General features: G+C 38.0%; 1 pseudogene; it reads left to right on the forward strand.

Moving 5' to 3' along the window:
* The first annotated feature begins 2821 nt into the window (after nucleotides 1-2821).
* On the forward strand, nucleotides 2822-2925 carry LOC121983416 (annotated as a pseudogene).
* The last annotated feature ends 16724 nt before the right edge of the window (nucleotides 2926-19649 follow it).

A 19649-nucleotide genomic window follows, 5' to 3' on the forward strand; every position in this document is an offset into this window, starting at 1 on the left:
AGCAATAGACGAATGTATAGCTCAATTGTTATGAATGTTCCATACTTTAAAAGACTTTAATTTAGACTATAAAAATTTACATTGATAATATAAGTTCTATAAACCTAACTAAAAATCTAGTTCATCACTCTAGAACAAAATACATAGAAGTTAAATATTATTTCGTTAGAGATCGTGTCAATAAAGGAAATATAGAAGCTAATTATATTGAATCTAAATCCAACTTAGCTGATATATTTACAAAACCTTTACTTGAAACTAAATTTAGTAACTTGAGAAGATAATTAGGCATGTGCTTTATAGATTAGTTTTCTTCATTTCATAACATATTTTTGAAAAATTATTAATAAAATTTTCAAAATTGACTTCAAAATATTTTATCTTTTTGGAGTAGCCTAGGTTTTTCCGTAGACTTAAAGGCTCCTATAGTTTTAGCAGCCAACATTTCACAAGCACGGTAAAATACCTTGCTTGTGTATTTTAAAACATAGAATGGTGTAAGATGCTTGGAACTTAGCCTAAAATTTTAGATGCTTATGTCAGTGCATCGCTATAAATCTGGGCTTTAAACAAATTACATTGATCAATTTAAGTAATCTGGCTAGTAACAAACTAGTTTGAATCAATAGCTCAAACTGACCAACCTGAATCAGCAGCTGCTATAGTATGGTAGTCAGCTAAGTATAATGGTTGGATATTTCATCATAAGGATATTTTTTTTAGTTTTCAAATCATGCTTAGACTAGTAGGAATATATCAAATTAAGGGGAGCATTCTATACTTAAATATTTTCTAACCATTTATTTGGATATTATTTAATTTGCAAGTTTTCAAAATCTTATTATCGACTTATTTTCCAAATTTCTTGATTCTACATTTTAAAATTTCAATTCTTGGAAAATTTAATACTTAAATTTTATAACTATATTTTAAACACTCAAGAAATTTTGACCTTCAAAATTTAACCTTTTGATTCAATACATCTTGTTCAAAAAATTTCCCTTGCAATTTTACATAGTATATTTTTAAAAAAAATTTAAGCCTTCTAAAATCATTTGACATGAAATTTTTAAAAAATTAAACTTAATTCTTCTTCAACCTTAATTTTTTTGTGAAATGTTTTCAAAACTTATGTTAACAAAATTTTGTTTCAAAAATTTCCCAAGTCCAACACTTATTTTTCTTACGTAATCTTTATGGATGTTGGTTCTCCTATTTTTGATGTATGTCAAAGGAGAAGAGACAATGAATTTAGGGGAAGTTAATCAACTCAAGGGAAGAGTTAAGTTATAATGTTTGTTTATTTATCTTTGCATATGTTATAAACTTAACTGTGAACTTGGTTGTCAAACATAAAAAATGGAGAAATTGTTGGTGCAGAGTGCACCAGAATTATATGTTGTCAAAGGTTCAAGTTAAATCTTGTTATGGTCTAACAAGTTAACTAAGTGTGTAGGATGTTTACTCGACCAGAAAAGTCTTAGCAAATTGTGGAAGCTAAGCAGGAAGCCTAAGTAGGTCGAGAGGATCCGACACTTGGCAGGAAAGCTTGATAGGTCTGGAGGACTGAAGATTGAGAGGAAGTCTTGGTGAGCTGATCTGATGCTAAGCGGTAAAGTCCAAACAGGTCTGAAGGACCAATATTTGGCAGATAGATTGAGTTAACAATTGGAGAAGAGCGACGGTGAGGTCGTGTTTTGGAAAGGAACAAACTTTAAGTTGATGATCCAACTGAACAAACCGGAAATATTTTAAAGTTGAGATCAAGACAGATCTACTATGAGATACTAGTCATGCATCTTTACTACTTATACATTATACTGTGCTAACTTTATTTTTCAGAAATATTCTATTTAACACTGTTTTACAATAACCAGCCTGATCGGTCGACCGAACCCAGGGATCGGTCGACCGAACCTGATCGAACTCAGGGATCGGTCAACCGAACCCAGAGATCGATTGATCAAATCAAGTTGATACAGAGTAGAGATCAACTCGAAAGCAAAGTTGGTATCGGTTGACCAAACTAGTAGATCAGTCAACTGAACCAAGTTGACATGGCACAGATCAGAAGCAAAGTTGCAAGCTAGTCTAATCGGTCGACCGAATCTAGAGATCGGTCGATCGAACATTAAATGCAATTAAATGCTCATTATTGAAGAATCTCGGTTAACAGGAAAACAACATTAATTAGTCGACCGATAAAAGGTTTAGGGACCGAACCATAAATGCTCATAAGTGCATAGATATTAGATCTCAGAGAAGAAGGGAGGCAAGGAGATTAGTCGACCGATAGGAGGATCAATTGATCGAATGACTTTTCGGTCGATCGAACCTGGCTTATAAAAGGACCTTGAGATCAATTTCTGCTTTGCAAATTCTCTGTTCTACTCTGCTCGTGCTTTTGTTATTCAACGCCTCAACTTCACATGCAAGCTACTACGTTGAAAAGTGCCGTCGAGTTTCAACATCTATTTCTATTATCGGTATATTTTTGAAAAGATTGCATTGTTTACTTTCTAAAAGATAGTAGTGTGTTACTATCTTTTCATCTGTACGAATGACTTTTTTCTGAAAATTTTGGGAAAAAATTATAGTGAATTGTCCAACGATACAATCAAGGATTACAAGTATTGAAGTAGGAGTTGACATAGGCTCCGAAAACAAGCTCTTTTATTTTCTGTTGCACTACTCTTGTTTTAACGATTCAAAAGAAAAAGTTTTAACGAGCGATATTCATCCCCTATCGCTTCTTTTCGATACTTCAACATGCATTGTCATAGTTTTCTTTAGTGCCACATCTTAGGATTGGTAACACCACATACCTTTCTTAGCCTTTTGCCTAAGATCAAGTGTAGTATTATTCTTATTAGTTTAATATATGATATAAAAAATTAAATTAAATTTTTATGAGAGAGAGTCCGTTATCTAAAATCTCTACAAAAAAACAAACTTTTAGAAGCGGTTTTTAGACACCTATAGCAACGGTTTTCACCCGCTGCTATATATATTGCACCGGTTAAAAACCGTCGTGGATGTTGGCGACGCTAAAGCCAACAAGAGCAGTAAAGCTGACTGGTGGTTCATGACTAAGAGCCGATTCTGATGGGTACCTATAGAAGCGGTTAATTACCGATCCTGATAGATACCTATAAAAGCGGTTAATGACTGATCCTGATACATACCTATAGAAGCGGTTAATGACCGAACCTGATGGATACCTATAGAAACAGTTAATAACCGATGCAAATGAATGCCCTTTAGAGGCGGTCATGACCATCTCTATAGATTTTTCCAATCTAGAAAAATGGCCTTTAGAAGCGATGATAACCGGTTCTAGAGGTCTAGTTATATGAACAATTAAAATCGCTGCTATTATTGAATTACCAATTTTACAAAAAAAAAAATCCTATTTTCTATTGTACCCGTAGAATTTCAAACCAAATGCTCAAATTAAATCAATTGACAATATTTATATTTCATTTCACAAACCTAATTTATTTTCATAACACATAAATATAAATTGGATTACCAAATCAACACATAAAATTTATATTTCATTTCAAAATATTCATAACATATAACATTAATTTACTACACACTATAACACTAATACGATATTTTTTTCAATCTCCAAAATATATACAACTTTCAATAACAAGTTTTCTGGGGGCCGCTAAGGTAGCGGATCTACCTTTCAATAACAAGTTTTCTCCATAAAAAAAATCAAAAGGCATGTGCTCCAAACAACAAAAGACATTTGCTCCAACCTTCAATAGCAACCTTCAATAGAACCACCAAATTATATTCTATCAACATATTTCAATATATAATGAAAAAAATATTTAACAAAAGCTTATACCAAATTAAAAAGATTGAGTTAAAAAGGTGCTCCTCCCCACCTCCGACACCAGCCCACAACTTCCACAGAACAAAATGAAATGAACCCCATCAAAGAAAATAACATGCTCCGAGTTCAACCAACACAACTATTTTCCCATTCTTTATACCACCACTCTCCAAGAATAAAATCCAACAATGTGTCAAGAATACAAAACCCCCTTCAACACCATAGTAATAAGCAAACACCAACATCAAAATCTCAAAGCCGAGCAAAACGAACTCCACCTCTTTTCCACACCTATTCATGGCACCTAATAATCAACATCAACTAGTTATACACCACCAAATGAGACCACAACAATTCCACTGCATCAACCAGTTCTACACAATTTGAATCAACTCCATTTTCAATTTATAAATAACTTATTTAATGATTTATAAATAATCAAACGGATCATGAATTAACTTATTTTAAACATGCAAGAATAATATAAAAAAACTCATATGCCTAAGATTATGAATTAACTTATTTTAAACATCAATTTTAAAAAAATAGAAAGCCAGACCAGATAAAAACAAGTGAGTTATAGGCAAACACTGTAATTGGGAGCAGGAAGTGAGTTATAGGCAAAATACCACACAGGCACAGCATCTCCGACTGATATTTCCTTAAATCCAAGTCCTAGTATGCCATCAAATTTTGCAACCAGGAATGTGAGACCTGGCTCCTTTGTGGCTTCAATAAATTCCAGGATGAATAATATCAGTCCACAATCTAAGAAAAATAGCCACAAAAAGCAACGGTTAAAGAATATACATAAAGGTTATACAGTGCTGTCACATGTGACTTCAGGAGAGATAAGGAAAGGATAGAATAAGCTCTTGCATCATAGGATGCTTATTCCATATTGGAAAAACAAATTAAACCACGATAATGCTTCCAAATACTATGAAGTAAAACTCTTAAAAGACTTATTTTGAGCCAGGCTAGCTATTCCAAACACACAGTGAAGATGATTTCTAGTATGAAGTCAATATGTGCTATTGTACATTATCCATCTGGAAAGAATTCTCGTTTAGTGTGCTCCTCAACTACAATGCCCAGAATAATAATTCTTGAAGCTATAATCAGTTTAATATATGAAAAAAAAATTCAAATTCCACTTGTTTCTTCATATGCATGAACTACACAGTATATCATTTTCATTTCCACAACAGCCAATTGTAGTTACGCTAGAATAGCTAAGCAGATATGCAGTGGAGCGATGCAAAATGCCATAAGCAACTAAGAAAGCATGATGATTCATGAGAAATGTTTTTCATGCTAACAACATACCATTCCTCTTATAAGTGCTTGATAGTTCTGACTTGTACTTCGGATGAAAGTAGCAAGCGAGCTGGATTACCATGAAATTTGTGTTAGTGTGTGCACTGATGTGCCAAGACACTCCTTATGTATTTTGTGGATAATTATTTAATAAAGGTAAAAATTTATCATTAATTATTTATTTTTCTGTACGTATATGATTAATGATAAAGTCCCACAGATTAATGAGTATATTAATCTGAAAATAGTTCTTGATCGGATAGATATCTAGAGGGGACCTGAATATCTAGATCAACACTGAGTATGACTAGGTCGAGATAGACCAGAGGGATGGATATCCAAGTTGTACTTGGGGGTGCCTTGAGTTTAGAGGTACACTGGACACGATCCGCTCAAGAGGAGACCACATATTAAGTATCATTGGTTGTTCCTCTTATGAACGAGTGTAACTGATCTTTTGACTTGAGACCTTCATTTATTCTATGCGTGGAGTTATGTGCTTTGATGCCGTTAAAAGCAGTCTTTAATCGGATTGTGATTAATACGGTAGTTGGGTGTATGACAAAGCGTAGAGAGAATAGTGTTGAGTCAATAGAGGATTTATCGCTCTCTTGGATTAGGAGTTAACATCCTGGCCGCTTGATAGAGATATTAGTGACTCAAAATCCATGGCCATGGGAGGAATGATTATCATTCAAGAGGAGTCTATTATATCTTGGAAATCAAGTAAAACAATTAATTTGGTAATGATGCATAATGTATCAAATTAATTGGGATGTAGGCTTAGATAAAGAGATTGAATTACACAGTAATCGGTTCATAGTGGTTTACAGTTTATGATTGATATTAATTTTATCGCGTTGGGTGGCTAAAAACTGTTGCTAGACGGTTACCTTAGTCTGTGTATAGATTTACACTGCCTTCGTATATAAAACCTAGAGGGTCGCACGCATAGCGCGTAGACATGAACAAGAGTATCGGAAACGAGTCGAGATCAAGATCAAATATGGATTTATTTGATACAAAGAAGAGAGAATTCGAATAGCCATAATCATGATGATTAATGGAGAATTCGAAGAGTCATCATAATGATAATTAATGAAGAATTTGAAGAGTTATCATAATGAAGGTCATAAATGAAGAATTTATGGAGCCTATAACTCTTCATCTTCCTTATTAATGAAGATCATAAATAATGAATTAATTGAAGGCTTAACTCTTCGTATTCCTTGGAAGCTATAAATAGCCATCATCGGAAAGATTCAAAGTAAGGATTTCATTCTCTCCATTTCTCCTTCGTCAACTTCGTCTTCCACCGGAAGAGATCGGTAGTGCTTCCAAGACTTTGTCGATCCAAGTGGCTAGCACCTATCGGATTGTATCAAGTTCGTGATCTAGTGCGCGTGGATACCGCTAGAGGAGTCACACGTGGGGCTCTTATTTGTCTATCTGTCTATAATATCATTCACACCTATCGAGGACTCGAGGTATGTTTTATATTATTTTTGTGTAAAACTATATATACCACGAAAGCTCCATGTTCAATATATGTCTTCCGCTGCGCTCCGATCCCAACAGTGGTATCAGAGCAATTTGTGGTTGGATCATATAATACGAAGCCAATTCTTCAAAATTTATTTGAGGAATCAGTGTTTCGAGAGATTTCAAAGAAATCTTAATTTCTTTATTGCAAGTTATATGCGGTAGCATTTCATGATAGAAATTAATTTTATCTAAAAACATGTGAAATAATACATGTTGTAATTTAGATATAAATTCCTTGTGGCATAAGTAGATTAACATGTTAAAAATCTCCGAGACCTATTTGTCTTAAAAGACTATAAGGATTAATAGAGATAAATCTCGTAATGAGATTGTGCAAATGCACAAGTAGTTAATTATGGTGAGACATTTTAACAATTACAAAAATCCCTAAAATATATTAAAGTCAAGATTTGTTAAATGCCCTCCACTAATAACTATGATGATAGTTAGAGTTTTTACATAAGTCGGTACAGCTCAGCTGTGGGCTTGTGTCAAAATATCTATAATTTATCATAATTATTAGTGGGTCGACTTAACTCAAATTCGTTGACTTGTTTAGCTCAGCTAAGGTTAACTGATTTGAGGGGCGAGAGTTTAGAATATAAGGCTCGACAAGAATATACCGAAAGTCACATAGATTTGTGATTGGCAAGTTAAGATCTACTTGATGAATGTAGCATGTAGGTACAGCTCAGCTGTGTGCATTCTATATGATTCAGGGTTTCGGTCCTATTAGGAATTATTACCAACTAATTCCCAATTCTGACAGTGAGGGCTGTTGGACTTGAATAAAATAATAGGAGTTATAAAAGACCTTTATTAAATAATTCCACAAATACTAAAACTCTGCTTTAAATTTTAGATGACAAACACAAGTACCTTATCGCTGCGAAGCATTCTCGAGAAAGAGAATATCCTCCTCGATTCCAACTACCTAGATTGGTATAGGAAACTAAAAATCGTCTTAAGACATGAGAGAAAAATTTATGTGCTTAAAGACGAACCACTGAAAGAGCCTACACTTGATGCTTTAGAGGAAGATCAGTCATATTATTCACAGTATATGGAAGATGCACTGGATGTGCAATGCATTATGTTGTCTTTTATGTCTCCCGAGTTGCAGAGACAGCATGAGAACATGAGTGCTAGGGAGATTGATCAGCACTTGCGTAAGCTCTTCCAAGAGAGTGCGAGAGTAGAGAGGTATGAAACCTCTCGAGCACTATTTTGTACCATGCTGGAGGAAGGAAACCAAGTTGGGTCTCATGTACTCAAGATGATCGGGTACATAGAGAGGCTCGAGAGCTTAGGTTCCAAGTTGGACCAAGACTTGGCTGTTGACCTAATCTTGTCATCACTACCTCCATCATTTTCTCAGTTTGTGTTGAACTTCAACATGAATAGCATGGACAAGAGTTTGACTGATCTGATGGTAATGTTGAAAACCGTTGAGAAGGATATGAAGGTAAATCCTTTACTGCATGCAATGATGGTCAGAAAGACCAATAACCGCCCTGGCACCGAGAAGTTTAATCCTAAGGCTAATGCAGTGAAGAATCCTAAATATCAAGTTCAAAAGAAGCTTAAGAAAGGGATGCAGGTACCCCAATCTGATGAGAAGGAGGCAATGTGTTTCCATTGTGGCAAGAAAAATCACTGGAAGAAAAACTGCTATATTTTCATGAAGAAGAATGCCAGTGGAGCGGATGCTTCAGGTATCTTTATGATAGAGTGCAATCTTTCTGTTTCTTCATCATGGGTCATAGATTCTGGAAGTAGTTCTCACATTTGTGCGAACATGCAAAGACTTATTCTAGTAGCTTTTCATGACTTACTTCCTCAAAATGTTTGGCAAGCACTCACAGAATTGAGTCTATATTTTAGAGATTTGACTGCGAGGTGTATTATGATGGATGACATGCTTCGACTAGAAACAGACATTCCTCTCATACTATGTAAGCTTGAACGTATTTTTTCACCCAGTTTTTTTGATTCAATAGAATATCTACCAGTACATTTAGCATACGAGGCACGAATAGCTGGTCCTGTCCAGTACAGATGGATGTATCCATTCGAACGATTTTTAAGGAAATTAAAGAATAATGTTCATAACAAAACTAGAGTTGAGGGGTCAATCTGTAATGCTTATCTGGTTGAAGAAGCATCCTCATTCTGCTCCTATTATTTTGCTGATAATGTAAAAACCAGACATCGCAAGTGTCCTAGAAATTCAGATGATGCACAACCTATAGACCCATCTATGCTTTCTATTTTCAAGTTTCCTGGCAAGCCAATGGGAGCATCTATTTCTAGATGGTTAACTCCACAAGAATATCATGCTGCGAGGACATACATACTCTTAAACTGTGATGAAGTCAAACTCTACATAAAGTAAGTTGACTTCTAAAATCAAATATTTATCCAAAAAAAGAAGTTGTTTCCCGATAGTGTAATTTTCTAAAAATTAGCTTATTTTCCAGCTTGTATGAACAACAACTACCAGTACAAAATTCATCAATTTGTGCAAGTGAGATAGCTGAAAAGTTAGAGACGGAATTTGCATTATGGTTTCAAATCTATGTAAGTTAGAGGATAATTTTAATTTCTTACATCCATATTAAATTATCAGAGGCTTATTTTATATTCTACTATTGTTATAAGTGTCTGATCGAAGAATATCAAATGTGCAAGATTCCAGGATAATCAATCTTGTATCAGGACCTCTCCGTAAGATAATAGTCTACTCTAGCTACTATGTTAATGGTTTTAAATTTCACGTAACACAACGGGATTCACGCAGACTAACTTTCAATTTGGGTGTTTGTGTGAAAGGATCTATCAACAACAATAATTCTGAGTTTGATTATTATGGGAGACTTGAAGAAATCATAGAAGTTGAATATCCTACTTTACCCATCAAAAGATTTGTGCTATTTAAATGTTCTTAGTATGATCCGACTCCAAGAACAGGTATTAGAATACATCCAAATTACAATTTAGTTGAGGTAAATGCAAACAAAAGCTTCAACAAGTTCTTGGTACAAGCGGGGCAGGTTTTCTATCTTGAATATCCCACAAAGAGGAGAAGAGCTAGTGAATGGTTAGCAGTTTGCCGAACAAAGCCACGCTCTACCATAGAAATGCCTAACTCTATCGTGTACCAAAACCATGATGCACTTCAAAATGATACAGTGGAGATATATTCAGTAGATTCTCAGATTCAATCAACATCTCAATTACTTGTAGATGTTAATGTACCTTATGAGGAGATAGATGATGGAGAAATATCCAGCAGTGAGGAGCTTATTGAACAAACATAGTCTAGTGAGGAGGATATCCAAAATGTTAATGATTAAAATTGTTATATCTTCAGATTAATCATTGTTCAGTTAAATTTTAGATCTAAATATTCATGGTTATATCACTTGTCTTACTCTATTAGTCATTATTATTTGTTTGATTAAACCTAGTGTGCATGCAGATGTGTTATAATGTAATTCTAAAGATATAGACATGTCTGATGCTGGTGGCCAGATTATTGTACGGATTATCAGGGGTTGGTAAGTATTGGTATTATTAGTCTTATTCGCTGCATCTATTTTTTTTAACATATTTGGTTTATTTTATTTGTAAATGCAGTTTTACCCCAAATGGTCATAGAGTAGCTACATACATCACCTCGAAATTTAAAGAGCGATTTAGCCCCGTTGGTACTACATTGAAGCAGGTAGACCCGGATATGAAGCAATTTTATTACGATGAGTTTTTGGTAAGCCAATTTAATTATCATGATTTTGTTATGTTTTTATAATAATTTGTGAATGTATTATTGTAGAAAAGATATACTTGGCAGATAGAGCATGAGGCAGAATTTTATGCTACCTGGAACGCAGCTTGCCAAACTATACAAAGACATGCTATACAAAGCAAGACAAAAGGGAATAAAACCATCCTATGTACCTGAGAACATTTGGGATGCATGGCGAGCCATCTGGGCTACAGACAGATGGCAGGAAAATACAATGAAAGCTCGAGCCAATAGAAAGAGTGAGCTGGCTGGTCCTAGTACCGGAGCGATAAAACATACCGCTGGATCCCGATCGATCGTCGAGCATGCCTTAGACTTGGTTAGTTTCCAATTTTAAAATTCTATAAGAGTTTTGCACCTAGACTATACCACTGGAAATATTTACATTTTTAATATTCAGGAACATGATCTACAGCGACCTCCTACTTGTTGGGAGATATTTACCAAGACACACAAGTCAAAAGATGACAACTTTATAGATCGTCGATCGTCGGCATTAGACATAATATTCTACACTTGAATATATTTAACTATTAACAATGATTATCTATCATTTTAGTAAATATCTGACAATACTTTTTTTAATGTAAATATGAAGAAATTGCTGCTAGGGTTGCACAGGCGTCTCGGCTTAGTTTAGAGGGAGGTGGGGAGCAGACTCTATCCACTGACCAGATAAATGAAATTTATTATGATGTGGTTGGTGGAAGGAAAAAGACCTCCACCCTATATGGTCTTGGGGCTCAGGCGAGAGTTGTATATGATTAGGCGATGACTCCTAGGGCCAGGGGTCGTCCCAGCACATCATCGAGTGCATCCGAATTGTCTGCTAGAGTAGACGTCTTAGAACAGGAAAACACAAATTTGAAGACTCGACTCTCGACCTTGGAGGCAGAATTTCGAGCAGAGCGGCAATCCCGATTAGATCTTGAGAAAATTGGGCAGGATATGCAGGACTTCTTGGATCAAATGAGTGCAACGTCACATCGTTTTGCCTCTCAAGAGACTCAAGACCCTAATGATCCCCCTGATCCATAGATTGCCATAGGTATCTTGCTGTTTAACTTTTTAAGTTTTTTTGTTCACTAATGAAACTATGTCTAACATTGTATTATATCTTTTCAAGAACGTTGATATCTATGCAACACCATCATCATATAATTAAACTAGCTTTTAGGTATGTAAAATAAATTCATAATATTAAATTAAATATGTTACTCATAATTGTGAATTAGTTTATTCTTTGTTTTATTAGTAATCTATCGTATTAACATTTTTGCAGGATTGATTACTACTCACTAGCTTAGAATCGGATTTTCTTTGATAGATGATGTTGTATTGCGTTTTTAAATTTCAGATGTTGTAGTACTATACAATCAGGTGTTTATGGTTACAGATGTTTGGATATTTATCTTTGTTTTTTGATTGGATATTTAGTTTAAGTTTTATGCTTGGATTATTGTTTTGTGCTTGGATTAAGTTTTTTGTATGAATGTATTGTTATTTGGAGAGTTTTGTGTTGTTTGAAAATCATTGTATGTGATGGTTTAGATTATTATAAAATATAAACAAGGATGACTGCAGGAACGAAATTATGTTGCTGAAATCTCCAGGTATTAGAGACGCAATTTTAAAATTCCGTCTCTAATTAGAGACGGAATTTTAAAATTCCTTCTCTAATTTCTCCATGGAAAATACTGTTATAATGATATCTAGCGACGAAATTTTAATTTTCCGTCGCTGATTGCCTTGAAATTGTTTGAAATGTCGATGCCTTACGACGGAATATTAAGTTCCGTCTCTAATTAGAGACGGAACATTTAAGGTCCGTCTCTAATTAGAAACAGAACATTTAAATTCCGTCTCTAATTAGAGACGTAATTTTAATCAAATCAAAGACAGGATTTTATTGTTAGCGACTGATGATTAAATTCTTGTCGTTAATATTTTAGAGACGGAATATATATTCTGTCGCTATATTTAGAGACGGAATATATATTCCGTCTCTAATTAGCGACAGAATTTATATTCCGGCTCTAAATACAGTCAGCAACACAATTTGTGTCGACGCAGTGATTCCATCGCTAATCTAGTTTAGCGACGGAATAGCGACGGAATATTCCGTCTCTAATGCTGAATTTTTTTGTAGTGTGCATCCTTCCGATGGCTTCTTCTCTTCTGTACGTAAATGATGTCGGTTCGGGTTAATTGAGCCAAAAAAAAAAAATTGTTCCAATCGACCCGTCTAAACGCCACCGCTGGGTTCTGACGACGACAACGGCGATGGGCTTCCCTCCGTCTGCTACGTCGTCATCCTCCCCCTCCCCGTCAAGATCGTCCCTTTCCTGCTCGAACGCCTTAAGCTCGCCGTCTCCGTCGTGCTCTTCTTCTAGGCCTCGCCTCATCGAACCCCTCCTCCTCCTCCGTCGCTGACAACCTCTGCCCGTTGGCATGCTTCGTCCACCTCAGCGACTCCTTCATTTCTCCCACCGTCGTCAAGTCCCGCCTCCCCATCTTCCGGTTCTTCGCCCTCCGATCTGACGCCGCGTCTGCGTAGTCTGCCTCGCAGCGCTGGAGCCCCGCCACGAGATCCGGCAGCTCGGAAACTGCGTCCACCTCTTCCGCAAACCCTGAATCGACAAGTGGTTCCAGCTCACAGGTCCTCTCTATGAATATTATAAAACATCATTTCTATGAAATAATTAATTAGGCACACTTAATTTTTTTTTAAAAAAAATCACATCAAATTTTAATTTTGTTAATCAAGGTATGCATCTAATTTCAATAATATCTCTTTCTAATATTCATATCACCAATACAGCTTGTTCGGTTAAAAGTTCATGGGTTAGAAAGTTTAACATAATTTGGCAAAAAGAAAAAGAACCATAGTGTTTTTTTTGTTAAAGAAATCAACATCCCTTATAAATTAAATTTATTTTTGATCACGTTCATGCAAATGCCACATCATACTTACGCAAAATTATGGGTAATGTTCCGATGATATCATGAAGTCTAGACGCCTTCATTTTGATAAGGATGATGAGCATTTTTTTCCCCTCGCTGGCGCAGATGGAATACTGTCAAGTCTGAGTTGATTTTTCAGTGAACGATATGAAATGCATGATATATAAAACTGTAAATGCTTAGTGCAATAATTCGGAAGAATAATTACAGATAAAATCATCCTAGAAAGTTTCACGAACCAAATTCCTCCCGGTCTATGGATGTTCATCTTGTGAAAAACTCTTAAATGCATAAATTTCTTCTGTGCTTCACTAGGATGTCATATAGACTACGTTTGGTTGGGTGTAATGTAATCTAACTTGTAATGTAATCAAATTTGTAATGTAATGTAATGTAATCTTGATTACATTACTACGTTTGGAAATGTAATGTATGTAATATTTGATTACAAGAATGATTATATTCTTTTGTTTGGTATATATTATTTTTTATCAGGATGTAATTTGTATTATTATAAAATGACAAAAATGTCCTACGACCTCTACTGACGGTCGCCGCACTTCTGTCGGAGCTTGCGGCAGCTACCGATCGCCGCCGACCATCGCCGCCTCAATACACTTGAGGGCACCCTCAACCCGGTCTGCATGACTATTTGCAACTGGATAGAACTCTATCCGGTCAAACACATTGGAGGAGCCACGGACGGTCAAACACTTGAGGGCATCCAAACTTTTGAGTTAAAAGTCTTAAGGAGGGTATACTTTAATTTTCAGGCAATTCACCCCCCCTCTTGCCGGTCCCGCTACACCATCAGAAGGCTACAGTACAGTCCGACCTCCTCTCTTCACCGGAGAAGATTTCGGCTACTGGAAGAACCAAATGAAGTCGTACCATCAAACACACTTTAAAGTTTGGATGATCGTCAAAACCGGTCTGGAACTTCCAATTGACGACGTTGGCAAACCGATCTCGTGCGAGAACTGGGATGCAACTCTAATAAAGAAGGTAGAAGCAAACGCCAAAGCGATGTACACTCTTCAATGTGGTCTAACAAAGGAGGAACTGAACCGAGTCAACCCATTCTCAAGCGCGAAAGAGCTATAGGAGAAGCTGATTGAGATACACAAAGGTAATTTCGGTACACAAGTAAGTAAGAGTGATTCAATAGACGAATTATTTGAGTTATATGAGCAGACTAATACTACTCCGGCCGAGAAAGGTATTGCGTTGGTTGCAGGTACAAGCAAGACAAAGGAGGCTAGAAAGAAGAAAGCTCTGAAGGCTACTTGGGACGAGTCCTCATCAGAAGAGTCCGATGATGAACTCGAACAGACGAGGTTCCTTGCATTGACGACCCGGGACCAAATCAATGAAGAAGAAAGTGAGAGCGAATCGGAAGCCGAGTCCAAGCGATACCACATATTCGTATCAGTTTCCGAATGGCCTAACCCCGCTGTAAGTATTTCTTGGTTGAATATCCTAGTTAATTATCTTTTGCGGAAATTAGCTAAATCTAACGTTCGGATCAAATCACTTCTAAAGGAGGTAACAACCCTTAAAGAAGTGACTAACTCCAAATCCTTGACTAACCCTGTTCAGACTGAAACTTAAACTTAAGTCCAAAAGCTTGAGGAAGATAATTCCAGCCGAAAAACTTAAGTCAAGGATTTGAAGATTGCATTGGAACGGTTTACACTGGGTTCTAAGAATCTTGACTTGATTTTTGAAAAACAGAAGGTCGTATACAATCGATCTAGACTAGGATTTAGAACTAAAAAGAAATACTGTTCATATCTATCACTTGTTAACAGACCAAATAAAAATCCAAGCATGAGTACCCAAGTCTAACTTTGTTAATCAAGTTGAACTTGGACTCTATTGGGTCCCCAAGGATCAAGTCCATTATGTAGGTGTAGCAGAGGCCGGTAAGAGGGGAGTGAATTGCCTGAAAACAAAAGACCTATACCCTCCTCGGATTTTTCAACTCAAAAGTGCAATAGCAATAAAATAATAAAACAATTAAACAAAAAGGACAGAGAAGACCGGGAGTTAACCTGGTTACAACCAAGAGAGTTGTTAATCCAAGGCAATGAAAGAGCGCACTAGAAAAGTCTCCTTTGCTGAAGGCGGAGAAGTCTTTTACACACTAACAGCTCAGAACTATTGCTAGGAAGTTGTTACAGAGTTGAATACTCAATTGATGAATAATTCCTAGGTCCAAGGGTCCTTTATAACCCTTGAAAAATCTATCTCGAAGGTTCAAGGCGCCTCCAACAGAGGTCCAAGGCGCCTCCATCGAGTGGGCGGATAAAATTTTATCCGAAAGCTCAACGACCACTTTGGCCAGGTTCGAGGCACCTCGGATTGAGTATGAGCTGCCTCAGACTGTCTGAGGTGCCTCCAATGGGTCTGAGGCGCCTCGGACACTCTGATGCGCCTCCAATGGGTCTGAGGCGCCTCCAAGTAGTAGCCCAATTTCTGCATGGCCCAATTTCTGTGTAACGCCCGAAAATTCTCAAACTTGCATTAGAATTATTCTATGATTTTTCTGTAATTTTTAGATATTTTTTCGGAATTTTCCGAGTAGCGGAAGTAGCAAAAATAATTAAAATCGCAAAATAGCTTAGGCGGGAATCGAACCCGAGACCTATGGTATACGGGATAATGTTAGTAACCGGTGAACCCAGCAGGGCCGTGCTGAAAGGAAAGGGAACCAATAAAATTTATATTGGAGTTGGGCCTAGTATCCACATAATATAAATTAAATAACTTAAGTTGGGTTGGTTTAAGTTTTGGTTCGGCACCTCCTCACCTCACGCCACTTTTCTCTTCCAAAACCTCACCGCCGCCTCTCCCTCCTTCTCCTCTTCCTCACGCACGGCACACCAAGGCAAGGGTCCATAGGTTCATCTTCCGGCGACGACTCCAACACGAAAGAGGTTCTTCTCCGCGAGAGGAACGCGAAGACGTGATCGGATCGTCGAGAGGATCATCTCCACCGGAACTCTAGCGAATAGAATCGTAAGAAATTACGATCAGGAGGTAAGAAACCCCTCATCTGCGGTATAATAGCTCCGTTTGGTTTCCTACACATTAGTTTTAGCTATATGCAGGGTTTTCGGCACATAAGGTGTGTTTAAACCCTCCTCGAGGATTAGGGATCTAGTTGAGCACCTCTAGACGGGCCGGACACGTTGTTCTCCTTTAGTTGGAGATTCTAGACGTTGTCGGGTGCCTAGAGGTGATCTCCCTATTAGAGGAGAGAGTTGGAGCACACCAAGTGTTCGGTAAAATGTTAGTGTAGCTAAATACCACCTCAGTTATGTTTAAAAGCTCAGTTAAATGCATTAGAAGCATTTAAAACAGCACATTAGTTTAGTTCAGTTTTATGGGACTACGGTCCAATGGGTGGGCTCCCACAGTCGCCTCTAGGTTCAGATAACCTAGCTCTAGGTTCAGATAACCTAGAAACAGCAAGTTAAAACAGTTAGCTATATTCAGTATTTTATTTTCAGTGGCACTGTACTGGATCAGATATCCATTGGGTTGGACTCCCACAGTCGTCCCTAGGTTTAGATAACCTAGTTAACCCTACTAAATTCGGGACTTGCAAACCCGGGTCTAGTTAGGGATGCGCGCACAGCAAGTCAAACAGCATGATTATGTATTTTCACTTACTATGTATTAGTTTTCAAAACTCATAAAAATCAGTTATGTTAGTTGAGTTTGAATTAAGTACCAGTTTAGCTTCAGTTTAGCTCTTCCTTGCTTACACATTATGATAGCTCATGTTCAGTTCTTGATTGCTATGCTTGTATGATCATATGCCATGTTTATATGTTTAGCCTAGTCAGTTTATTTCAAATAGCATGCTTTAAAAATCATATTGCATCGTCGCATGTTTTTGTGAGGTATATGGTTTCTTACTAAGCTTGTTAGCTTACAGATACTACTTTTCTTATACTGCAGATAAAGGTAAAGGAAAAGTGGACTAGCAGTGGAGGCTGGAGGTCAATGCAGATGAGGATGTGTGTGTATGGAACTGGAATCAAAGGTCCTTAGGGGACGTAGCAAATTGAGCATTAGACTCTTTAGCATTTACTTTAGCATTCTATTTATTGGTTTTGGTTTTCATGTTCTAGGCACTTTTAGTTGTGTGTTGCCATGAATTCCTAAACTATGCCCTATGTTAAGTTAGATTACTAGTTTATGTCGTTAAAATGTTATTACATGTTGTTAGAATGGTTTATGATGCATTAGTTAGATGTTATGTGGGGTTTCGGCACGCCAAAGTGTTGGAAATCAGAGTCCCCCGGGTGAAATCAGACTCTGATCGGTCTCCCGACCGATCAGGGCCTGGCTGTGTCACCCAGCCAGATACAGTATGCTACTGTATCCTCCTGGATCGGTCAGCCGACCGATCCAGTACAACACAGTAGCGAGTCCCCGATTTCCAGGTTCATGGATCGGTCAGCCGACCGATCCAGACATACCTGGATCGGTCGTGCCGACCGATCAGGACACTCCCACCTGGGGACAGAAGCGATGTAGCTCCCGGATCGGACAGCTGACCGATCCAGGGTCTTGTGACCGTACCAGTGTCAGCAGATCGGTCTGTGGATCGGTCCGGAGGGTGTTACCAGTTGTAAATACCTCCCCTAGCATGTGTACAACTCCAAGGTACACCCGAAATGTTAGTGTCAGAGTTAACATTAATCAGATAATTAGCAAAAACTCAAATTAGATCAGTTTTCCGCGCAGCTTAGCACAGCAAAACCGTAGCGATTCGCCTTACAGCCTAGTAGTAGAAGGTGGGTCGTTACAGAGTGGTATCAGAGCAGTGTTCCATACTTCCTACACACACATCAGCATTGTACCTGCAGCTTCCAAGTAAGAAGACCTCTACTCTCCTTATTGCTATTGCTTTCTAGTTACAGTTCATGTTTATATGCCTACTTCCTGCTAGTATGAGATAGTCTTTGAACATGATATCAGTGATTATAGAACTGTGATAGTATTAGTTATACGTATGTTCTCTATGTCTTTCGAAATGGCACGAGGACGCCCAGCTAGAAGGGCACTAGCTACTGAGCCCCAGCAAGAGGCAGGCAGTTCAGTGCCTCCTCCAAACATTAGTGGCTAGCCGAACAGCAACAGGAAATAGCCACCTTAAAGGCTAATCAGCAGAATACCCCCACAGTCACCCCGGAACCGAATTTGACGACTCCGGTAGTCTTAGAGGTTCCACCAGCTCAGCCTACAGCACCAACACCAGCACCAGTACCAGCACCAGCAGTCCCAGCAGCTGAGCCAAGAAAGGAAGCCTATCTGATCCAGTGGCAACGAGTCAAGCCAGAGAACTTCTCAGGCACTAGTGAACCATGGGATGCACAAGCCTGGTTCAAAACACTGGAGAGCACGATGGAGCTTCTGGACTGGCCAGAACACGAGAAGGTGAAGTGTGCCTCCTTCTGCTTGACAGGAGACACACGCATGTGGTGGGAAAGAATCAGAATGAAGCGCCCAGTGAACCAGATGTCATGGGCTAACTTCGAGAAGGAGTTCTTCGAGGAGTTCTTTCATATGCGGGTTACAAACCGCCACTACGACAAGTTCACCGAGTTTCATCAGGGCAACCTATCAGTTGAGGAAGCCGTGAAGAAATTCAACAGGTTGGCTCGTCTATGCCCAGAGCTAGTCAGCACAGAGAAGGAACGGATCCGGTTGATGCTCAAGATGCTGAGGCCAGAGATAGGGTGGCATACATAGGCCACAAACCACAGAGGAGTTAGTGAGCAGTGCCTTGACCACAGAGCACTACCAGAACAGCATGAAGCAGCAGAAGCAAGTCTCCTCAGAGTCCAAAGGCCAAGGAAACTCTCACACTCAAAAACAGCAAGGCCATAGCTCTAACTGGAAAGGGAACTCCAACAGCAAGCGCAAATCAGGGAGCGACTCAAAAGGAGGATCATCTAGCAAGCGACCCAGTTATCCAAAGTGTGCCACTTGTGGGAAATTCCACCCAGGGGTTTGTCGCAAGGGCACACGAGGATGCTTTGAATGTGGACAAGAGGGGCACATGGCCAAGCAGTGCCCGAACAAGGCCGGTTCAGTATGCAGGCCAGCCAGCTCAGTTATATCAGATGCAGGCCGCTCTAGAAG

The sequence above is a fragment of the Zingiber officinale genome, chromosome 5A (assembly GCF_018446385.1).
Source record: "Zingiber officinale cultivar Zhangliang chromosome 5A, Zo_v1.1, whole genome shotgun sequence".
NCBI lineage: Eukaryota > Viridiplantae > Streptophyta > Magnoliopsida > Zingiberales > Zingiberaceae > Zingiber > Zingiber officinale.